The sequence below is a fragment of the Poecilia reticulata genome, linkage group LG18, assembly GCF_000633615.1.
Source record: "Poecilia reticulata strain Guanapo linkage group LG18, Guppy_female_1.0+MT, whole genome shotgun sequence".
NCBI classification, from domain to species: domain Eukaryota; kingdom Metazoa; phylum Chordata; class Actinopteri; order Cyprinodontiformes; family Poeciliidae; genus Poecilia; species Poecilia reticulata.
In genome coordinates this window covers 9,306,819-9,329,161 of record NC_024348.1, presented here as the reverse complement: position 1 = coordinate 9,329,161, position 22,343 = coordinate 9,306,819, and the positions used below count along the sequence as shown (strand labels likewise).

Below are 22,343 nucleotides of genomic sequence, written 5' to 3'. Positions count from 1 at the left end.
TCTTTATACCCTTGTCCCTCAGTGGGGTCAGGAGGGGTACTGGTGCCTATCTCCAGCTAACGTTCCAGGTGAGAGGCGGGGTACATCCTGGACAGGTCGCCAGTCTGTCGCAGGGCAACACAGAGACAAACAGGACAAACAACCATGCACACACACACCTAGGGACAATTTGGAGAGGCCAATTAACCCGACAGTCATGTTTTTGGACTGTGGGAGGAAAACAGAATACCCGGAGAAAACCCACACATGCACAGGGAGAACACGCAAACTCCATGCAGAAAGACCGGGGCTGGGAATCGAACCCAGAACCTTCTTGCTGCAAGGCAACAGCTCTACCAACTGCGCCACTGTGCAGCCCAAAACTATATTACCTCCCAAAATGTCCTCCAACATAGCATACCACAAGCAAAAACTAACACCATTTGCTGGGATCAATTAGGCTGATTGGCTGAGGCTCCATCTTGGCCAGCCCAGGGGGCTGGCAGCTGTGGACAACTTGTCCAATTAAGTGAGCACAAGAACTTGCCAATAATGGGTGAATAATGGGCCTTAAGAGAAGCGTGATTCATCTCCAGTGTGCAGCGACAGCAAGTCAGTTGTTCAATGTGTGAAAACCATAGATTTCTCTTTTCAGATCCCAATCAATATCCTCCCTCCCATGGCTTTGACAATGGGCTTAATGAAGGATTAGACCATAAAGATGTTGGCATCCCGGGTTGATGCCAATAGTTATGTTCATACCCGCTCGCCGAATGCGCAGTGTCCAAATGTCAACACCTGCTCCCCTGAAAAGATGGAAACAATCAGGCAGCGGTTGGTATTAAACCCTACAAAGGCCTAGGCTGCTCCAATTAGATGATGTTAGACTGTTAGGCAGCAGCGTCTGATGAGTGTCTCCACCACGCACTAATATGACAAGCTTTTCCTCATTGTATCAACGTTGATGGGAAAACAATATAAAAAGACTGGCAATGATGATGAGCTTCTTAAACTGACTTAACATTAAATTACCACACTGACTCAAGACTTGCTCAGCGGGGAGGGAGGCCGAGGGGGGGGGTGAATTTCAGTAAAAAGGTCGAATGCAGCAACTCTTTTATCCACGTTTTTTTTTTTTCTCTGATTTCCCTCTTTATGTCGTGAATAATAGTCAATAAGTAGTTGAAAGGCTCTAATTTCCTCTGACATCACATCCAGTGCTGATCTCCCTCCCCTCGCTTTCACACTCTGTCCTCCTTTTGTGTCTTGCACGACCAGGTTTCTTAATGTCACATGTAAGGAGCTGCAATTTAAAGGCAACTGGCAGTTGAGCGTTTAATGTCCTACCTGTCAAATGACTGCCGGCGGTAATGTAGGAGGCCAGGAATGGGAGATAACTTAAAATGAGATTTAAAGACGAGCTTGAAAAACTTTATGTTGCAGTACACTTTTATTGGGATTTTATGCGATAGACCAACACAAAGCAGTGCATAATTATGGAATTAAGAGGGACTTATATTGGCACTGATGTTTTTTTAAAAGCTTGGACCTTCTGATAAGCTTTCTTGTTTCTTGCCACCAATACGTTTCAGTGTGGACATGGTGCTTTCGAACTTAAAAGTGGCTTTTGACTTGCCAAATTCTCCAACCTAACCTCCGGACTTCTTCAGCTTATCCAGTTACCATGGTTACATCTTAGCTGCTTCTTTGGTTAATGATCTTCTTGTCCACCCAGTCATTTTAAGGTAGATGGCCTTGTCTTGGTAGGTTTAACCACTGACTTTCAACTTCATAAGTCATGTTGGTCTATAATAGCCAAAAAAGGACATTGAGGTATATGACAAAAAAAGGGTCAAGTTCACCTGTGCATCAATAGTTTTGCAAGGGACTGTAAATGCCAAAACCCCCAGCTTTGATTCATTTTTCCTTATAATTTATACTTCTGTGACGCCAAGCAGTGATGCCAGAGAGGCAAGAAACACCACCACAAAAGATGATACCCATAAAGTGTCATCGCATTGTCCAATTCAAGCCGGCCATCAGTCCCTTCTCAACTTGATATTTCTTCCCTCTCCTGATTCCCCTCTACCTCCCAGCTGTCTGTCTCCGTCGAAGCGTGCACACGGCACATTGGGGTCACCAACAACATGGATGACATTAATACGGAATGCACACTTGTGTGACCACGCAACCACTCCCCCGTGAACACATTCCCTCGCCGATACCTGGGCTGTCAATCACAGACCTGGCCTGAGAAATGTGTGCATCGCCGGTCCAACAAGATGACAAAAATCTGTGCTACTGCAAACCCCTCCTAATCTCCTCTGATTCCGCTCAGACTTTTCTGCTTTTTTGGAACATTGCATAATTGTTTGCTCCGTTGAGGCAACATTTCAGTCTGCCAGTGCATAATTATCTCAAAGTAACTTTGCTGATTTAAAACTTGTGCGAAGGAGGAGGTTGAGAGAGGCAAACCAGAGATGTGCGCGGTCCCAGCCTTATAAGATGAATTTTAAGATCAGGGCTGCACGAGTTTTTACTGACCGTAGTGTCATGCTGTTACGGGCAGGGCATTATGGGAGAAAAAGCAATTTGCTGCGGTAAATCTCAATGACCTCATGAATCACGCCCATATAAACAAGCCGAGAGCAGTGGGGAGACCAGCGCAAGCTGCCTGGAGATTCACTTAATGAACTTTCAGTTACTAACTACCTACATACAGTCACCCTCTACTTTATTAGGTATACCTGTTCAATTGCTTGCTAACTCAAGAATTAAATCAGCCAATCAAACAGAAGTAACTCAGTGCCATTAGGCATGTAAACATGTTCATACAACTTGATGAGGTTCAAACTGAAAGCTAAAATGGGGAAGTAAGAATAGTAGCTTTAACCTGTTGTCCTCATTTTCTGTGTATAGGGAAAACACATACAAATCTCGGTCATTTTGACCCGAGGACAACAGGAGGGTTAAGTGCAAGACACACTGGTCCGAGTTTTTAGAAAACTAGGAATGTAGAACGTCTGCGGAGCAAAGGTTGTATCAGACCTAAAAACACAACACAACCATCTTAACGATGATCTTAAGATGATAAAATGGGAACAGCAGCTGGAAATAATCAGCACCAAATAATCAGACTTTGCAACCAAGAGACCCTTTGCAACCATTTCTGACCACACGCAAAGCCAAACCTCAAAGCCAATGGGCTACAGCGGCAGAATAATGTACCTGGTAACACGCTCATCAACACATAACAGGAAACTAAAAGGCTTTAGTTTATTGAGCACGACAGATTTCAAACTAGCAGAGCGTGTTTTTTGAGATATGGTGGGCATTTGTGAAATTTGCACCACTGATCTGCAGCCAACAAATCTACGGTAACTATGATGCTATGATGTCAAAATGGTCCTAACTCTCTCCAGAATGCTTCTGACACAATGTTGAATCCGTGTCACAAAGAATTACAGGAGTTCTGCAGCCAAAACGACTGTCTAATAAGTGGTCGGTACGTGTAAACTGACTTACACATAATAATGTGCCACTGTATTGTCACCAGCTTCAAACAACTGATCTTGGTTGGAAATTTTGAGAAAGGCCCACAGGTAAAAAAAAAACAACAAAAAAAAAACCTGTAGTACATCTGAAAAATGATCTCTGTTCTCTAAGAATATCAATCTGGAACAAAAAGACTTGCCTGACTTGATACCAGACAACAACCTGCCTGCTTTGGGCTGTCAACAAGTACAAAACACCTGTCATACCCCCACTGCCAAACCCTCTCTGGTAGCTCAAGCTGCTAATGATAATGACAGCAATCAAAACATTGGCACTAATGCTGTTAATAGCGAGGATGGCGCTAATGAGGACACTACCTGGGAGGCTGTTTGCTTAAGCTGTTTTTCCTGGTTTACCCTCTGGGACCGGAGGGAAGATGGGCCCCGGTATCCTGTTGCATTGTGCCTCCCGCGGCCTCCTCTGCGTCCTGAAAGGCCTTCATCTGAGCCGGCTAACGGGCTAATACACACCAATAATTACCGACGGGGGAAATGAGGTAATAGCAGAACGGCCTCATGGGGTCGTGATATGCAACCTCCCAACCTCAGACTCTTCCTCCCTGGCGATTTCTAGCAAGTTTCTAAACTGTGATTTTTTTATTTTTTTTTATTTTGTTGTTCTCCAGTTGAGAACACACAGAGGTGCACAAAAAGAGGAAGAAAACAACACTCGGCTTATTAATGGAGCAATTAAAAGTTGAAATATACTAGTTTGAGATTAGTCAACTTTAATGACTGCAATGGCACACACACACACACACACACACAAGAAACTGACATAGAAAAGAGCCCTTTAGCTTTTCCATAAGGTGGTTTATGTACAGTATTCCTCTGTTCCCCAACAAAAAGCGGCAAGGAGGAAAGAATGGGGGTGGGGAATTACAATGTTGTGGGACCACCTTTGTAATGCTAAATCCCATTCTAAATCTGCCAGAACTGATTGTCCATCAAAAGTATCTGTTCACAAAAACAGAGGATTGCAAGGGGGGCAAATCTGGATTTGGTGTAGGGGTGTAGAGGATGGACAAAGCGAGACAAGGCGATTCCAAATGGGGAAAAAAAATATATAGCACTGGATAAAATCAAAGCCTGTTTTGCTCAGCTTGCAGAGAATGAAAATAGAAGAACCAAAGGATAATGCTCTGCCTCTCATCTACTGTTTCAACTGGCCACAATAGCAAAGGGGGGTATTATTCAGCAGAGCTAAAACAGGAGAGGGAAAAAAAGTGTTAGAAATGAGTCCTCCTGCCTCCATTTGGCTTTGAAATCTGGCAGTTGCCCTTTAAGAAGGAGAATCTGCAGTGTCCAGTTGGGGAGGGGAGAGGAGCCCAGTCCCCTGTTCAGTCATTAAAAGCGGTTTCTAGAATGGCATCCATCTGCTGCCCCCTCATTACTGCCATGAGTGATGGTGGTAATGTTCCTAAATACGGTACTGGCGAATTGTCATTGCGACCTTTGACACAGGAAGTGGACAGAAGCAATGCCAGTAGTGTGCTGGGGACCAGAGTCCGGTCCGGCTTTCGGAGTTGGACTCGATCCGGCCCGCCCAGCTCCCCACTCCTTCACATTAGGTTTAAACGTCCAATTGATGACAAAGGAGCCTCACCTCGCCTCGGCGCCCTGTTTCTCCTTGGGGTTGACTGTGCAGCTGCCGGCATTAAAAGAGCAGGAGGGTCTGTGATTTTGAAGCGATGGGGGGACTGCTCATCACTTCTAAATGTCGATCAACTTCGCCTGGTTATCTTTCTCCCCTACGGACCCGATTCTTCTCCGTGCTGCCTTTGACATATGGAAAACTCAAATGAGTAATAAAGCGTCGCTAAAGAGATAAGCTGTGACTCAGCGAACAGCACATTCACCGAGGATAAAAGCTTTTCTCCACGGCAGCCATTTTGATTTCACAAGCACAAGTCGAGTCTGGCATTATTTTCCCCTCAACAGAGAGAAAATCTCTCCAATGCTCAGATTCCTCTTTTTTTTTCCTTCCTTCCTTCCCCGAGGCTTTCTTCTAAACTAAGCCTTCTTTCCTCTGCTCTCCATCCTTAGCAGCGGAGTGTATTGCCATTAATTACCTGCTTGCAGAAGCTGTGCATTAGGCCTGCCAGGACACAGCAGAAATGGAGCAACGCTAGAGAGAGTTTCTGTTGTTTTGGCTTCGGTGAGGAATGTCTTACAGAGCATGACACACAAATACAAACAAATAAACAAACCCCCCCCTCCGCATTGTTGGCTCTATAGACAAGCACACAACGGCTACTGCTAACATGACATCATATGCATTCAGGAGTTAACCTGAATATTAAACAGCAAGAGATAGACTTGTGCAGTAAAAACACACGTTGACCAGTATGAATACTCCACCGCCAACCATATTTTTTCTCTGAGGAGAGAAGCATACAGCTCACCAAGGATGGGCTCAGCCCTCCACCTATCTCTAACACACCTTTCATCATTTTTGCAATTCCTCCTAGTGCGAGTCTCTCCTCCTCCTCCTCCTCCTCCCTACTTTTAGTTTTTCCGCTGTATCCCTAAGGCATATCCCGGAGAACCTCAGTGATCCACCGGCTGTTTGTTTGGAGTGAAGCTGAAAGGGAGAACGAGCACCTCGAGGCAGAAGCGAATAGATATGCGAGGTAAAGGGAAGCAAGGAGACGAGGACGATGATTGAGATGATATGCGGAGAACGTTGGAGAGAGAAAGTCAGACCCGCCTTCTGTAAACTTTGGGCACTACAGCCCTCGATCCCAACGCGTTCCATGACACAGGCTAAAAGAGTGACCAACAGAAATAGTTGTGAAACTGCACTCCGAGCGCCGCTAGTGGCACCTGGTATTAAGAACCCGTTTTAAAATTGAATATCCGTGAGGTCATTAAAAGCGATTAAGACGAAGAAGCATAAACAGCCAAAAAGAAAATGAGTCGGTAAGATTCTACACTCTGTGATTATTTGATTGATTTTTCAACTTTAAACACAAATACAAAGGAAGATCCAATTGCTATTAGCTTCAAAATGTTGTTTCTGTCTTAGCCTCTGAGGCTACATATCAAAAACAGTCTACTGATAGACGGTAACCTGCAGGGTCCATCTAAAAGGTTTTATTTTTTGCTAAGTAACACACAAATACTTCAAGAGTGATGACAAATAGCATTAAACTGATGTACCCTGTTGCTCAGGAAACCCATCCACAAACACACACTTGTTCCACTCGGTAAAAAAAGGGGACACTCTAATCCCATAAAAAGGTGTCTTTGTGGTATATGAAACCGCGGCTCAGTGGTTCTCTTCATTTTGCTGGTAATTATCAGACTCTGCTGGGGAGGCAAAGACATTAATGCTATGTTACAAAGTGCAGGGAAGACTGAAGACACTGAGAGGAAGAGAACTGAAGGGGAAAAACGGCAACAAAGGCCTATCATTTAGGGTTCTTTCTCTTTAAACACAAAAAATAAAGCCCCTCAGACACAAATCCAATCTCAGCTGTACTGGACGTGTCAGTGAGCAGCAAATCAACAACAGCAAGTTTAACCAAACCCTGCTCAGAAAAAAGAAAAGTCCACGCTTCTGATTCAATTTCATTATTCCAGCTTTAATTACTTGTCCAATTTGGGGGCTATTGCATGCCTTGATTAAAATGGACACTATTTAATAACCCCAGCCCCAATCTGAAAAAAAAAGACACACAGAACGCACCTTGAAGATGAAATAATTAAAGCTGCGGGGAGATAAGATTCATATCGTCCTCTCTAACTTACTCCCTGCAAATTGGTTGGTGCTCTACAGAGAGAGTAGAGTGAGAGCGGAAAAACAGAAAAAGTTAGATTGAGTGACTGAGCAAATGGTGGAAGGATTTGATCGAGAAGTTGTAGGTTTCGAGGATGAGTGAGGGAGGGACATGAAGGAAGGTGCTGATTTGGTATCGATTTGACAGTTTCAGAAACTGGAACTCTGGATGTTTTCGCACAAATGATATCTGAAATGGGGCTTCTCCCCCTTCACTCCCCCAACACACTCTCCCTTTCGGTGTTTTGAAGGGTAAACGAGCCGAAGAATGTGCGCTGTTTCACAGAGTTTGACTTTGCTTGCGTACAGTGGTGGGGCCCCCCATGGGGTGGGAGCGGCTATTTAAAGCCAGGGACAGACAGCAGACTCCCTCTCTACTCCCACTAAGATACAAGAGGAGAGAAGTGGGGCAGGACACTTCCTGCGTCCTCCACGCAAAAGCAGACACACACACACACTCTCGCTCACTTACAGTATGCTTCAGCCAAATGTGCTCAAGCTTCATTGGAAACTCTTTTTTTTTTTTCTTTTTTCTAAGGACACTTTACGTTTAAAGAGAAGGCACTGGTCATGTTCTTACCTCCGCTTAATCATACCCGTGGGCTTGAGGTCATGAGCCAAAACACAAGTGTGGGAGTTTTTCACTTCCTGTCACTGAAACTGGAAAGGGCTTCGTTCAAGAACGTTGCATCAGGCAATAGTAGCATCTACTGTGGACAACAGACATATTTATGTATTTTATTTTTCCTGATGTTGAGAGCATGTCGGCACGAAGGGAGAAGCATCTGTGTGGGAATCCGCGAGTGTTTGTGGGGCTCCCGTAACAAGCTCTAACCCATGTGCCCTCACGGCCTTGCCTAGCAAGGGTGCCATGGTTCGTTAAGCTGGCAAAGATGATAGGGCTTGACATCTATTTACCGCCGCCACACAAACATAAACAGGCACACACAAATGGCCCACTTTGGCCAACGGGATCACCTCTGGCTATTTTATGACTTTCTCCCTTTGACTCATTTCCTTCCATTACAACCCCCCCCCCCCCCACTATCCTCCGTTGCAGATCCCTCTGTCACGCCTTTGCTCGCTGTCTGCACCTCCATACCGGTCTGGAACGATTAGTGTCGTACCCGGCTATCGGGTGGAGACATCGAGGAGGTGAGATTTGTGGTGCACTACAATGAATTCTATATAAAAAAAATAATAAATCCCTGGCGTGATGGCTTTTTGTGAATAAAATATGGAGAAGAGCAAATACGATAAATGATTCACATGCTGCTGAAAACATGAAGTTTACCTCTGCAGTCATTATTTCACATGTCAGGTTTGAAACTTCAATGGAGTGCATATTTAAATGAGCTCTGTGCTAAGGAGATTTAACAAAAATGTTTTACATACAATATCTTCTTCAAGGGGAAATTGGAAGTTTGTGAATGAAAACTGACTATGTAGAAGGACTAATTTTAGCTTCTTAGCCAAAAAGCTAAAAAGTAATGCATTTTAACATATTTTTAAATTGAAATATATCTAAGATTTGAAAATACAAGGTAAGCTTTAAAGAAAAACACAAACACTTTCCATCTTCTGTGGCCAAACACTTATTTCATCAAAGGCCTATTTGTTCAAACACCTTTGCAAACACTTGCTGTATTTCTTTCCATTTGAGCTTTAATACCAAAAGAATTTTATGATACAGAGTTCGCAGCAATAAAACACACAAAAGAGAGGCCACATGTGAGCTAAAGGCCTATTTAAATTTTATATGTGGTGTTTAGCCTGCTTAAGCATTTTACTGGGGCTTTCAGAGTTCTCTGTGAAAGTGATCCAAATGAATCAAGCAGGGTGAGAGCCTAATGCAGCGAGATGGCCTGAGTGAGCAGGGAGAATCACAGCTTGCTACCCTGGACTCAGGCAGACCAGAGGCGTCTAGGTCAGCACATTTGAAGTTAAAATCATTCCTAAATGGGTCTTCAGACACCCTCAAATGAAGTCGACAGACAGTGCTGACCTTTTCAAACCATACTGTCTGCAGTAAAGAGGGTGAAAGGGGTAAGAGAAGGAGTGCCAGACCTGAATAGTTTAAAGTCCTGATTGAAACTTTTCTCGTTCTTTTTTTTTTTCTGGTTTTGCAGCAGAGCCAAATCCCTAGGAGAGAAAGAAAAGACGTGGGAAGGATCTTGATGTGTTGACGTGCTATTTTTTCCCCCCCTCATAACAGTAAAATTCCCTTTTTGTTTTTTTGGGCAATGTCTTTATGTTCAAATCTAGGTTACAACAAGAGCAGGGGTGCTGGAATTTTTCTTTTTTGTTTGGAGATCGGGGGCATTTCCGTTTGCAACCTGCAATTAAATTAAACGACCCGAGCACCTCTCGGAATCGTTTCTATGGTGAAGGGGACTAGTGAAAGGCCAAGGTCAAAGGCATGAGATGCCATGTCTCTCGTTACATCATTTGTTTGACCCCCACTAGAACTAGCTAATTCAATCACTCTCAAGAATCCGCAATTAATCCGAGACATTGAAAACGACGAAAAGGAAAAACGTCTGGGTGAATAAGCGGCTCTCCTCCACTCACATGCAAATCACAAGCCTACCACAGGGGTGTACCACCAGCCCTCTCCTCTACTCCGATTTTCGCAAACGGAAGTTTAAGCATTCCCAACAACAGCAACACCATTGTCAAGTTTGCAGATGATTGCCAGCATCATATGACCGATCAGCTAAAACAGCGGATGAGCCTACATGAAGAAGGGCAAGCATTTGAACACAAGAGGTGGTAATGGAGTTTAGAAAATAACTAAGCAGACTTCACATTCTGCACCAATACGGACACGGCAGAGAGGATGAAGACCTCCGTGTTTGTCGGGGTCCACATCTCTGCTGACCTCAAACGATCCACAAAACATCTCACACTAGTTGAGGAAGGTCCACTGCCAGATGTTTCTGCCAGGCCCGCCTCCTTCGACTCCGCTGATTAAGTACCTCCATAACTACTGCTGGGGATCAGCTGCTCCTCTGCTAGAGTTGCCAGGGCAGCAGAAAAATCAAATGAGATTACAATGCCTCCCCTTAGGGACATTTACAGTTGCGCACTCCAGCAGAAGGCTGGTAGTATCATTCAAGACCCCCATGTTCACTGGACACTCACCTTTCTCCCACGTCCCTTCAGGAGGACACTGCAGTTACCTGCCCCGATTGTCTGAATTAATTATTGTTTATGGTTTGTCGTATGTGCTGTGATTGCATTTTATGCTGATCTCATTTTTATGCTGCGAATCAAAAATCTGTTTTCTCATTATTCTTGGACCCTATGCTGTGTTCTTTACAACTTTATGAGTGTAATTTCTGCTAAAAACTCAGCCTCATCGGGTCTTAATAAATCTCCCCCCCAATCCCCAAGTGCTCGAGTGTATGAGTTATTGCGTATGCATGACACGCCTCGGCTGGGAAATTTGTGTCAAGCGAGCAGGTGGGGCAGTCATCAATGAAGACAATTAAACACCTCGGAGGCACCCAGCCAAATCTTCTCTCTGTCCCTTGCTTCTGTGTATTCTCCCCTCCCTCTTCCATCTACCCTCTACTCACGCTGCCCCTGACAGATGATAATTCAGTGGGAGTGGAAGGGGTCGCGGCCTGACAGGGAAGGGCATCATCAGCTGTGATAACCATCGGCGGACGCAGACAGTCAACAAGTTGGCAGTTTACGGAAAATAAAAATACAAAAAATAAAAAGCAACAGAGGTGAGGATAACTTTTCAAAGGCGATCGAATTTGCGCGTCAAACGCGGCGGCACTATTCGAATTAACGCTGAATCATTGCGTTTCGGTGAAGGGTGACGAGGGTACGCCCTGTGCTCCGATGACGCCACACTGCTTACTCATCCTAACTTGACTCCCTTGTGTACGCGGAGTCAAACGCGAGGAGGCAAAGGCACGGAAAAGTATCTCGGGACCGAGGTCAAAGGGGCTCTCGGTTTCACCGTCAGATGCTTGCTAATTACAAGGGGGCCGATGTGTATAGTCGCCGGAATATTCTAGAAGGACAAAAATACTTCAGTCACTTCCATGTCCTCAAAGGAGGGATTATAGTTCAACACTAGAGAGAGACGGAGAGAGAGCGAAAGGGGAAAGAAGAAGAAAAATCAGTGTCACAAATGGGGATCGACTGTCAGCCTAACTAATTATCCACTCTGAAAAGAGCAAGCTTCATTTCCCGGACTTATGTCGAGGGGAATCATTTGTGGCGACCTCATCCCTGCCTTTATGAAAAGAAACATTAAATTCATAATATCAGCAACCCCCCCACCCCCACCTCTTCCTGCCATTCTCTGCAGCTCCCTTCACTGAGGCCCTCATTTTGACGGCTAATTCCGGTGTTTTCATTACAGAGGCTCGGGCTTAATTCTGATGCATATTAGCGTATTACAAGGAGGGAAGCGGGGACAGGAGTGGGGGGGGGGAGTAACCACGACAGCGCCCGGCATGTATCGGCGCTGACTCGTGGGATAAACCATGTAAGCTTCAACAACCCCATGGTTACTAGACGCACCGAGGAGTCTGCTGAGCGACGGCTTCAACGCGGCTTCCACATATTAGCGCCACTTTAATGTGCTGACACCATTAGCTTTGAGTCTTTAACGCGAACGGCGGCTGCACCTCTGATCCAAGAGAAAAAGGAGAGCAGCAAGGTCAAAGCCGGGGCAGTCGTATGATCGATGCTAACGCGATTAGTGACGCGCTAGCATTCAACCAGACGCCTCAGCAGCTCTCCTGAGGATGCCGGTTATGGGCTCTTCTCTCCACAGCGACACGTGAACCTGGGAGCAGACGTGTGTGTGTGCGTGTGTGTGTGTGTGTAGGCTGCTGAGGAGCGAGCCCGTGGTCCATAATCCATTTACGACTGTAAACCTGGAGGAGGGGGAAGACATTTACTGTCAGGCAGCACTTGCCACAGACGCTATATCATCTCCCCTGTCAGCGGCGCACACATTCCCCGCCTGAAACGGTTCCAGCTACAGGGTTGAGTTAGAAACATCACTTTTAAAACTTGGGTTTTTCATCTAACTTTAATAAAAGGCTGTAGTTACTGATGAGCACGGTTTCCTTTTTTTTTTTTTGGTGGGGGGGAAATCATACCCAAGATTTTTGGAAGATTAAATCTGATTAAAGCAAAATAAGGTCGACCCATTAATGCATTTTGTTTTACTTCTGGATGTTCATACAAAACAGTGTATATCAAATTAAACATCTAATTTGCATAATAAAGAGAATTACACATATAAAAAAATTGCAGTTCATCTAAATGGCCAATATCTGTGAAAAAAAAATCCATGTCTTTAGGGGGTGATTTCACCTGAAGTGTTTTTGTTTTCTCATGCACCAATCAGGCATGACATGATTATCTCCCTAATACTATTTTACCCCTCATTACTGCCAAAACAGCCTGCAGACTCATGGACCCTAAAAGATCCGAAAAGATTCACTGCAGTATTTTGTAACAAGTTGTTAGCACTAGATTCATCAATAGTTGTGAGTTGGCGCCTCGACAGATTCTGATCTGTTTGCCCAGCAGTCGCTAGGATGTTCGACTGGATTGAAGTTCTGGGGGAAATCGGATGCCAGGTCGACATCAACAGCATCAATGAGCCTTGGCCACTCAAGCCTCTGATATCGGCTCACTACTGCTCCTCCACTTTGAACACATACGGACCACTGCAGAACAACCAGAGCTGCAGTTATGGAGATGCTCTGACCTGTTATGATTTGGCCCCTTTGCCAAACTTGATGAAATTCTTGTATTTGCTCATTTTTTCCCCTGCTTCTACACATCAACTTTGAGTAGAAACTGTTAACTTTCTATTATGTCAGATCTGAGTACGTCAAACTTAGCCATTTAAATAAAAGTTGAAGTTTAATTGCATCTATTTTTTTTTATTACCAAAGTTTGCTAGTATCCCATTCATAACTTGATTCATATAACATTTTACTATTGAAACCAGAGTGAAGCCAGCAGACTCTTAAAAGTGTATTTTCTTTTTCAATTTATGTAGAGCGGTTCAAAACCCCGACAACAAAAACCTTTTACTTTAATTTACAAACAAAATCTGACAAGAATTTAAATGGTCGCATCATCATAAAGTGCTTAGATTCTTGTGCTTGAAATGCATGCAAATCAGTGTTGTTGCTTTTTTTTTTTTTTTTTTTTTTTACATAAATAGCATCTCATTTGAATAGTTAAACCTATTTTCACAGAAAAGCAATAAAAGACTGATTTGCCTCAGTGTAGGTAATCACTGTATCTAATGGGCAGCGCTGCCATTTTCGTGACCTCTGACCTCTACTTTCGTAGATTCGTTGTACTCTAGCGCTTTGTCAATAATATATAAAACAATAATAAAATAAATATTTCAAATAATTCAAATTTCACCAAGACTCTCAGGGAAGCCGATTTGACCTCGGAGGAAACCTAAATAATAAATACGACGGACGCGCTCAGCCTCGGGAGACCCGGTGCTTTTCAAACATGCCCACTCATCTCACAGCTCAGCTTTATTCCACTGGCCTTACGCGGCGTGGATAAAAGGCACAGTTGGCCTGAACTGCAGCCAGAGGATTGAGACTTTTTTTTTAAGAAGGGCTGACATTTACCCAGAGTACACTAAGCTATTTGGCCTCACAGCAGTCACTCAGCCGCCCTGCGCCCTGCTACTCTTGCCGTGGCATATGGGTGCCATTTAAGACGATGTGAGGGGTGCAGTATTTGGTTGAGGATGTATCAAGACAAAAAAAAGAAAAGAAAAAAAAACTCCACACATTAACACTGTGACACACAGTCCGTTTCCCATTATGCAAACATCTCCTCTCTCTCGTGCTATGTGCCTTCTCGCAGACCTGAACTTTCGTTATTAGACAGGGGCTCTCTAGCAACGGCTCCTTTTGATTGTCACTGGTGGCGGCTCCTGTGAGCAGGTGTGACGGCCTCGCCAGCAGAATTCGCTCTAGCAGGGACATGCAATTAGCCGACTCTCAGACATCTATACCTGTTGAGGTCTGTTTGCTCCAGCAGTAGAAAAGTACATCATTAAGAGCTTTTTTTTTTTTTTTGTCGCTTCGTGCCAGACGGGGGAGACAGCAGCTTTAGATCAAGCTATGTTCAGTGCAAATATCTGTCCTTAGATATCCAAGGTTGTCTGCTCAGTCCAGACTGATTTTGCTCCTATAGTGCTGGGTGTAAAACAACACTTTGTAGTTTTCCGTCTGAGGCAAAAAAATAATAAAATAAAATAAAAAATTAACCAAGAATGAGGAAGACATTGAGTTTATGTTGGATTTTGTGTACAGGTGTGTCTGGGGTAACGCATGAGTGGGAATACGGATGCCACGAACTTTGAGGCATTATGAAAAGAGTTAATTCAAATATAACCGGCTTGCATTTCTGAATCGACGAAGCGACTTCTGTAACTTCTGTTTGCAGCGTCATTAAATGACAGTTTGAGGTGAGGAACCGTTCGGCCATAGATGAAGCATTTCCAAATACTAACCCGTAGCTAAGGAAATTTATCGATTCAATAATTTTGGTTTTGCGCTGAAAACCATTCACTGTTTTTATATCATAAATAGTGGTCAGCCTATAGCTTGGTCATGATTTCTGTCTTCAACTGAATTCTGAGTTCTTCTACAAACAACTAGTATTTTTTTTTATCCTCCATGAAGCAGCTCATCTGATCTGGTTATAATCCAAAGTTGAAAATTCCCCACATAACAACCTGTCCGGCTAGTTGACAGAAAATGAGATTTCAACTGAATTCATAAAAGGAATTTGCAACATCATTAACAAAACACTGTTGCTGCTAAAATAGCAGTCATTATTGTTTGTAGATCCTGCAGGAAACAGCTTGTGCAGTTGGCAGGTGTTATTTGTAGCCAACAACTCTGGAGCACAAAATTCTTGTTCAGCACGGTTCCCGAACATCACCAGCTTTCAGCTGAATTCATAAGCATCTTTCGCCACCAAGTCCATAAACTCCTTTATAGTCATTAGCTTGTGTTTCTCGACGCTGAAGGGAATCTGCGCTTGTGCAACTCCTGTTTGCAGCCGGTTCGGTAAATAACACTCTGAGGTAGAAAATGAAGAGGATTCGGGAACATTAATTAATATGTTAATATTTTATAACAATTACAATGGTAATATTAAAACTGTTTGCGGATATAATACAGATGCCTTTCCTAAAGTGTTTAAAATACAACAGAGTGAGTAAAAACGATGTAGCTCTAAGATGGTTATTTGGCTATTAAAATGTAAACCTGTCCCTTGTTGTGTTTGTTGTATACAACCAGCAAAAAAAATGACTCTAGCACTATGAGTGCCGTGGTGGAAAAAATCCGCTACCCATGGAAAATAGCCCTGCTGTAACTTAGACACAAACTTATCCCTTCAATAAGCGGCTGAAACTTTCCCACCAAATCTCATGGCAACACAACAGCGCTCACAGACACCGTCGGAGTTATTAATCTATTATTAGCTGCTGAGGCGGCTGCAGCTTCCCCTCGCCGTGCTCGCCCCATTCCCACCCCGGCGACACAGGACTGTCATCATAGATGACTGGCTTCTAATTGGATACAGTGGAGGCCGCATCCGAGCTCCGCGTGCTGGGAGCGGCCATCGAGTGCAGCGGAATCAAATTTTCAATTAAGCGAGCCCCAAAATGCCAGAACTAACGTTTCTCAGTGAGAAGCCAAGCTGATTACTCTGCGAATCACATCTGAGGGGAGGTTTTTTTTTTTTTTTTTTTGCATAAACTGATTACAACAAGATGACTGAGGAGAAGCAACGGCGACAAGAGCACTGGATGGGGGTGCGGACCGATCCGGAACAGAAAATGGGGGGTTAGGGGGTGGAGTTGGAGCACCTGTCTTTTCCGTCTCCTCGAAAGAAAAAAAAAAAAGAATACTGATTTAGCTGTTTTTGCTGATGAGTGGAAGAAAAACAGTATGCCAACACCCAGCACAAGGACTCACGCTACATAAATACATAAATATAGACATGTACTGTATATAGTTGAAATGGGGAGGGGGGATTGGGGGGGGAATGGGAGAGAGAGAGAGGAAATGGCGAGGCAGCTGTTAAAACATAGCTCTTCCCAGTATCAGACGAGACTTGAGAGGAAATATGGTGCAATTTTTTACAGCTCCGTGCCTGTCAGGGTGAGTAAAGAGACCCCTGTCCGGCAGACCTTTGCAGTCTACACACGCATCTCGCTCTGGTGTCACTGAGTGGGTTGTGAACATTTGCCTTTTTTTTTTTTTGCCTGATTTAAAACAACTTGTTTGTCAGTAGTTCCTGCATCGTTGAATTTTTTTTATTTTTTTTCAGTTTCTCCCAGGGAGCACATTAGTCTGCGACCCTCGTCTTCACTCCAACACAAACAAGAGATTTCATCTCTGAAAATGGTGGGAAATGTTCATATTGCTCCAATGATTCTGCCTTTGCTCTCGGTATTAGTTTTGCCGATATGATAAAAAAAAATAAAAAAATCAAAAACGCAATTCATCAGCAGCAACAGATTTCTTTAGCAGTTTGTCTTTTTTTTTTGTTTTCTTCAGCTCCCATGCGTGTTGTGTGTCTGCATGTGCAGAAGAAAATGTGTAAGCATTGCATTTCATTAGGAAGTCTGCCATCTGGATGGTAACTATGCTTTTTCTTCTCTCCCTCTCTCATGATTCTCTTTTTTTTTTGCCCTATTCACACAATTGGTACATTAGATTAAATTTAAATGATCTCCTGCATGCGCGGACCGATGCGCACGCACGCACGCACGCATGCACACGTTATCGCAAAAAAAAAAAGGGAAGACTCTGTTCCTCGGGTTGCGTAATATCCAGCGGAGGATACAATGGCGTCTGTTGCACTCCCACTCGCGCCCTCTCTGTCTCCCGCTTTCCTATTATCACCTTTGCCAAAGAATAAACACTCTGACTCGGGGAATTTCTATCAAAGCTCCAAACTGCCAAAAAAGAAAAAAAAGCACGCTGTCTTCATTTTTGCAATCCTTTGCAAAAAAAATAAATAAATCTGTTTTTATCCGCTCTATAGTCTTTCACCCTTCTGCATCCTCTAACAACACCCCGCCCTCCACATGCCAACTCTCCCTTGATGCACTAGAAACAAATTGCTTTGTCCACACGCGGAGTTCAGCCAGAGCACATGAGCGTCGACAGCTATAGTCTTTTCAAGAGGAGGGATGCTCCGGGGTAGGGGAGGGGGGGATTACTGCATGTTTGTATTAAGGTGGATTAGGACTTTGATGCTAATGAAAGGTTTTGACAGTGGCTTTTTTTTTTTTTTCCTTTTTTCTTTTCCAAACTGGTCAGCGAGTCTTAAGCCCAGATAATGTGTGTAAGACCAAAATGAAATCACCAGAAGCCGGGGTAGTAATAATCAGAAAATCACTGGGAGTGGGAGGGAGAAAAAGTGCAAACAATCAAGAAATGTCTGTAAAACACAATTTTCGATGCAAAAAAAAAAAAAAAATCCATCTGTTGTTAATGCGTATAATCTGCAGCTGCTTTTGATTAAGATTAAACTCAAAGCCCTGTGGGTGGTTAAAGCGGGGCAGCAGCTTTATTATTATTATTTTTTTTTTTCTTTTTCATATAAAGATGAGTGATTTCAGCGGCGGTTTGGAGAGTGCAGAACAAGGTGAGATGTATGCGTGCATGCGTGTTCTTGCTCCATCTGCAGTCACTCAGGGATTAAGATGATCTATGCTGCCACGAGTCGACTTCAGATTCACAACTTGTGACGTGACGGAGCCATCGTTCATCGTTCATCCGTCCATCTCTTCCCCGCTTTTCCGCTCGCCGCCGGTTAAAGCAAGATACTAAACGTGTCGCCGTTGGCTTAACTTTTGGTGTCTCGTAAAACTCCCACCCAATGTGGCTTTTCCAGCTCGCTGCTTTCAGTGTAAACAAAGTGGACCATTACAGCCATCAATATTTTTACTATCAACTCCATAGTTGTTTTTCTTTTTTGTAAGAAAAGAGAATTTCCACCGATGGCAATTCGTCAAAGTATTTGTTCTTTTATCGATTTTTCCCTACTTTGCTTTGTGACACACTAAAATGTTTCAGATCCTCAAATAAAAACACAGACAATGATTATCAGAGGAGTCGCCAAAAGGTTTTTTTTTTTTTTTTTCAAATGACGATTTTCTTTATTAAAGCTAAACAGCTATCAAAACCTGGTCCTTTGTCAAAAAATATGCTTTAGATTACAACAAAAGTGTTCTTTTGTGACTTTGATGAATCATCAAGAAGCTCTTGAGTCATTTTAGTTGGCTTGCCATTCTTGGAAAGGTACATCACAGTTCCATGTTTTCTCCACTTGTGGATAATGGCACTCATTGTTGAGTCACTGGAGTCTCAAACCCTATGAATAGTTTGTTTTTTAAGCCCTTTCCAGCTGATAGATGTTTTATTCGTATTTTTTTTTGTTTGCTTTGTCTTGTTTAATGGATCATGTATTGCTTTGTGATATATTTGCATGTTAATCTTCCCACAATTGTAAGAGATGGGGTCCATTGAACGCCGCACTTTGCTCAGTCTCTACGGAGTCGGTCCTTCATAGCATCGCGCTAAGACTGCGGGACGGTTAAAAAAAAAGTTGTGTGTAAGTGATTTATTGCATGATTAGATCTTGCTGAAGCAAAAAAAAAGAAAAAAAGGAAAAAAAGCTCAGTTTTCTTGTTTAATTACAGTTAATCCATTTTAAAAGATACATTTTCACATAAAGCTAGTTTTGTTTTTCTTTGGACAGCTTTTTTTTCCCCTCTGCAATGACACCAACATTTGAAAACAGCAATGAATATCTAATCAGGCAATTGATCATTTTTGATAATCTATAATGTCTCGCAAGAAAGTATAAACAGAAGAAATCCACTCTCACCTTCTCTTACCCCATCACACACACACGCACACCCACACACACACACACACACGGTTTGACCCTACAAAGATAAGCAGGTCGTGTCAATATATGGATCGACGGACGGAGGTGAAATCTATATGGGGGGAAAATAATTTTTCACAGAACGGAAAAAACAAAGGGGGAGGGGAACAAGTCCCTTACTTCATAAAACATGCAGTAAAAATACTGGAAATATATCTCACATCCCCATACTGCTACTATCAGATACTGTTATCAATACTTCAAAAATCACCTACAGCGTTTTTTTTTTTTTTTCTTCTTTTTTCACCTTGAAACTGCATCTACATGCTGCCAACAGGTCAAAATAGCTGGTGAAAACCTTAAGCTGAGGTCTGGACACCGAGACTCTCCGACTGTTTTCCTATTTTAAAAGCTCAGTGTTTAACCTCTGAGACCTCATCACTTAAGGCAATAATATATCAGATTACACTCGGCAACCTTTTGAGTCAGAAACCACTCTAAATATTTTCCCCCACTTTTCAACACATGCCGTCCTCAAAATAAGCCAAATGACTTTATTGTGGGTTTTTGACTTTAAATATTTATAGATGCATTTCAAAAATGTGTTAACGAAAATGCCACGAAAGGGCAAACAGACTCCAGTGCGTGTTTGCGCTCGAGTGCACGTGTGTGCGCGTGTGTGTGTGCGCGCGCTACATGGTCTCGAAACGAGAGGAACTACCCAAAGAGCAGTTTGAGTTTATCACCACGGCTTCTGTATAACTAGATAATGACTGTAACTTGTTTCCCAGCACAGTGTGTGAACCCAATCTGTCACTTCCAGAAGAATTTCAAATTCAAGCATTACATGGCACGTGGGCGGCAGGCTAAACAACTCTCCTCCGCTCGCTGCAGCCCATGTTTACATGAACGTAGGGGGATTCAGGAGCCCGTCGCAACCGAACCCCCCCCCCCCCCCACCCCCTTCTAAACATGTTTAAATTGAACACAAATCCTCTTTTTTCTTTCTCTATCGTCACCATTTTTTTTTTTTTCATGCAACGTGTATACCTACACATCCTGGATGCCTCCTGCTTCGCTGGTATGCCCGAGGTAAGCTTCTTCCCAGCAGCATCCCTGCAAACACAACAGCGCACACCTCGCACAGAGACTTCCAAATACGGTGTGCGTTGCAAAGGCTGCCAAGAGCTGATCTCAGGGCATTCACTTGAAGGGAGATGAAGAGAGATGTTTTTTGTTTTTTTGTTTGGTTTGGGTTTTTCTTTCCCCTGCCTGTGTTTAAATCTGGTCCGGCACATACGTATTGATGTTGGCGCTCGTGAATTGTGTTTTGTGCGTGCCATGTTTGCGGGCATTGTGAAAGGATTTGCTGGCACATCACCGGCGGATTAGGACGCTCCGTTTCGGGCGGTTCATCGGCAGCGGGGGCGCATCCGATCTTTTGTCGCCGTGTCAGTCTCGTCTTTCGCTTGACAAAAGTTGAAGTTTTTTTTTTTTTTTTACATAGAAGTAAAAATAAATTGCCAAAATGAATCGACGTGATATGGCAGCAGAAATTGATGAGGAAGGTGTGAAGCACTTCCTTTTATCAACTCTTCCTATCTCAACATTGCTTTTATTTTATTTTCTTTACAACATATCCACTCCTGTTCGTGGTTGAGGCGTTTTTTTTGTGTGACTAGTCCAACAATCCATGTTAAGGTGATTGCCTCAGGGTTATGTTGGGCTACAGACAAGATAAATGCTGTGGTTTTAGCCTTCGAGGTAGCCATTAGTCTCCTGGCAGGACTACAAACAAAAAAGGCCAGGAATCACACCCTTTGCCACAAGTGTACAAAAACAGGTGTGCCCTGACTGCTTTTGTTTAAAGGGTTAATCTTTTGTAAACCCCTGGGTTGAGGCAGGGGCGATGTGAGGGGAGTGGGGTGGGAAAAACAACTCACCTGGCCTTCCCTCATCAAATCCAAGCTGCATTTACCGCCATTGTTTGCGCTCGGTGTCGCGTTACTTCTGCGATGATGTGATTTGGCTGTCGGGCGCTTTTTCTATTGTGGTTCAAATGTAGGGCTTGTGGGTGCCACTTTGGTCCTTCCTCACCGTCACCGACAGCAACGCGGTCATTAAGAGTGTTTGCTTTGTAAGGTGACTGCAGATATAAAGGCCAGCTGCCACGGCAAGTGGCACTCTCAGGCGGAAGGAATCTTTCTTGTCTTTTTTTTTTTTTTTTTGTTCTGTTTGTTTCTCGTTCTTTGACCTGGTGAAAAGAAAGGAGGGAGGGCGAAGTCGCACCTGGAGGCATGGTGGGGGAGGTGAGATTACAAGGAGGCATGTGGTGGAGTTAACTTTCATTCGAGGGAGGGAAAAAACAAAACAAAAAAACTGTCAAGTTCTGGAGCTCAAAGCTGACTCAGGACTTCTATAACTGGATGTAAACGCAATTTCATCCCAGCAGGAGAGTGAAATGGTGCGTGGTTCCCCCCAAAATAATTCCCGAGCTGTCAGCAGAGCCCTTTTTTTCCCCCCCTCTCTACTATAGGGGTTCTGTTGGTGACATTTCATTTTAGGCTTTAAAGAAAAAAAAACTGGGGGAAAAAAACCCTCAAGGAGAAAGAGGAGAAGGAACTATTAACCTGAAGGTAAGAAATATCTATAAGGAAGATAGCTGCTTAAGAAAATGCATCAAATTTAGTTGACAGATAAACCACATTTCTACACAAGGAAAAAGATGTCTGCCTCTGGCAGATCTAATGAAACTATAAAGACAAAAATAAAGCAAAATGATGAATAATTATCCATGTTTTATTCTAAAGCATGGGTAATTATTCATGTTTTGGAATAATTACACGCATAGGCACAACTATAAGTCGCAGAATATCTATCACAACATAGCTAGCATGATTGCAACTGAGCGCTAAGTGCAAAGTGTTAGCTTTATGCTGAGAATTGTGGAAAATCCAATAAATCACTAACAATTAATTGACTTCACGGATGAATATAAAGTTTACTGCTTACGTTTAGTTGTATAATGTTGTAACCAGGCTACTATAGCTAAATTATCTGCTCATTAATGTAAAGTTTGGGTGGTT

General features: G+C 43.3%; 1 protein-coding gene and 1 long non-coding RNA gene across 7 annotated transcripts in view; one reads left to right on the top strand and one right to left on the bottom strand.

Moving 5' to 3' along the window:
• pcdh7b (protocadherin 7b) overlaps positions 1-22,343 on the bottom strand; it is a 129,121-nt gene that overhangs the window by 29,168 nt on the left and 77,610 nt on the right. The window lies entirely within an intron of this gene.
• LOC108167213 (uncharacterized) lies at positions 296-19,032 on the top strand. The gene is made up of 2 exons (XR_001777575.1): positions 296-14,662; positions 14,703-19,032. It is a non-coding gene; the product is annotated as an uncharacterized LOC108167213 (long non-coding RNA).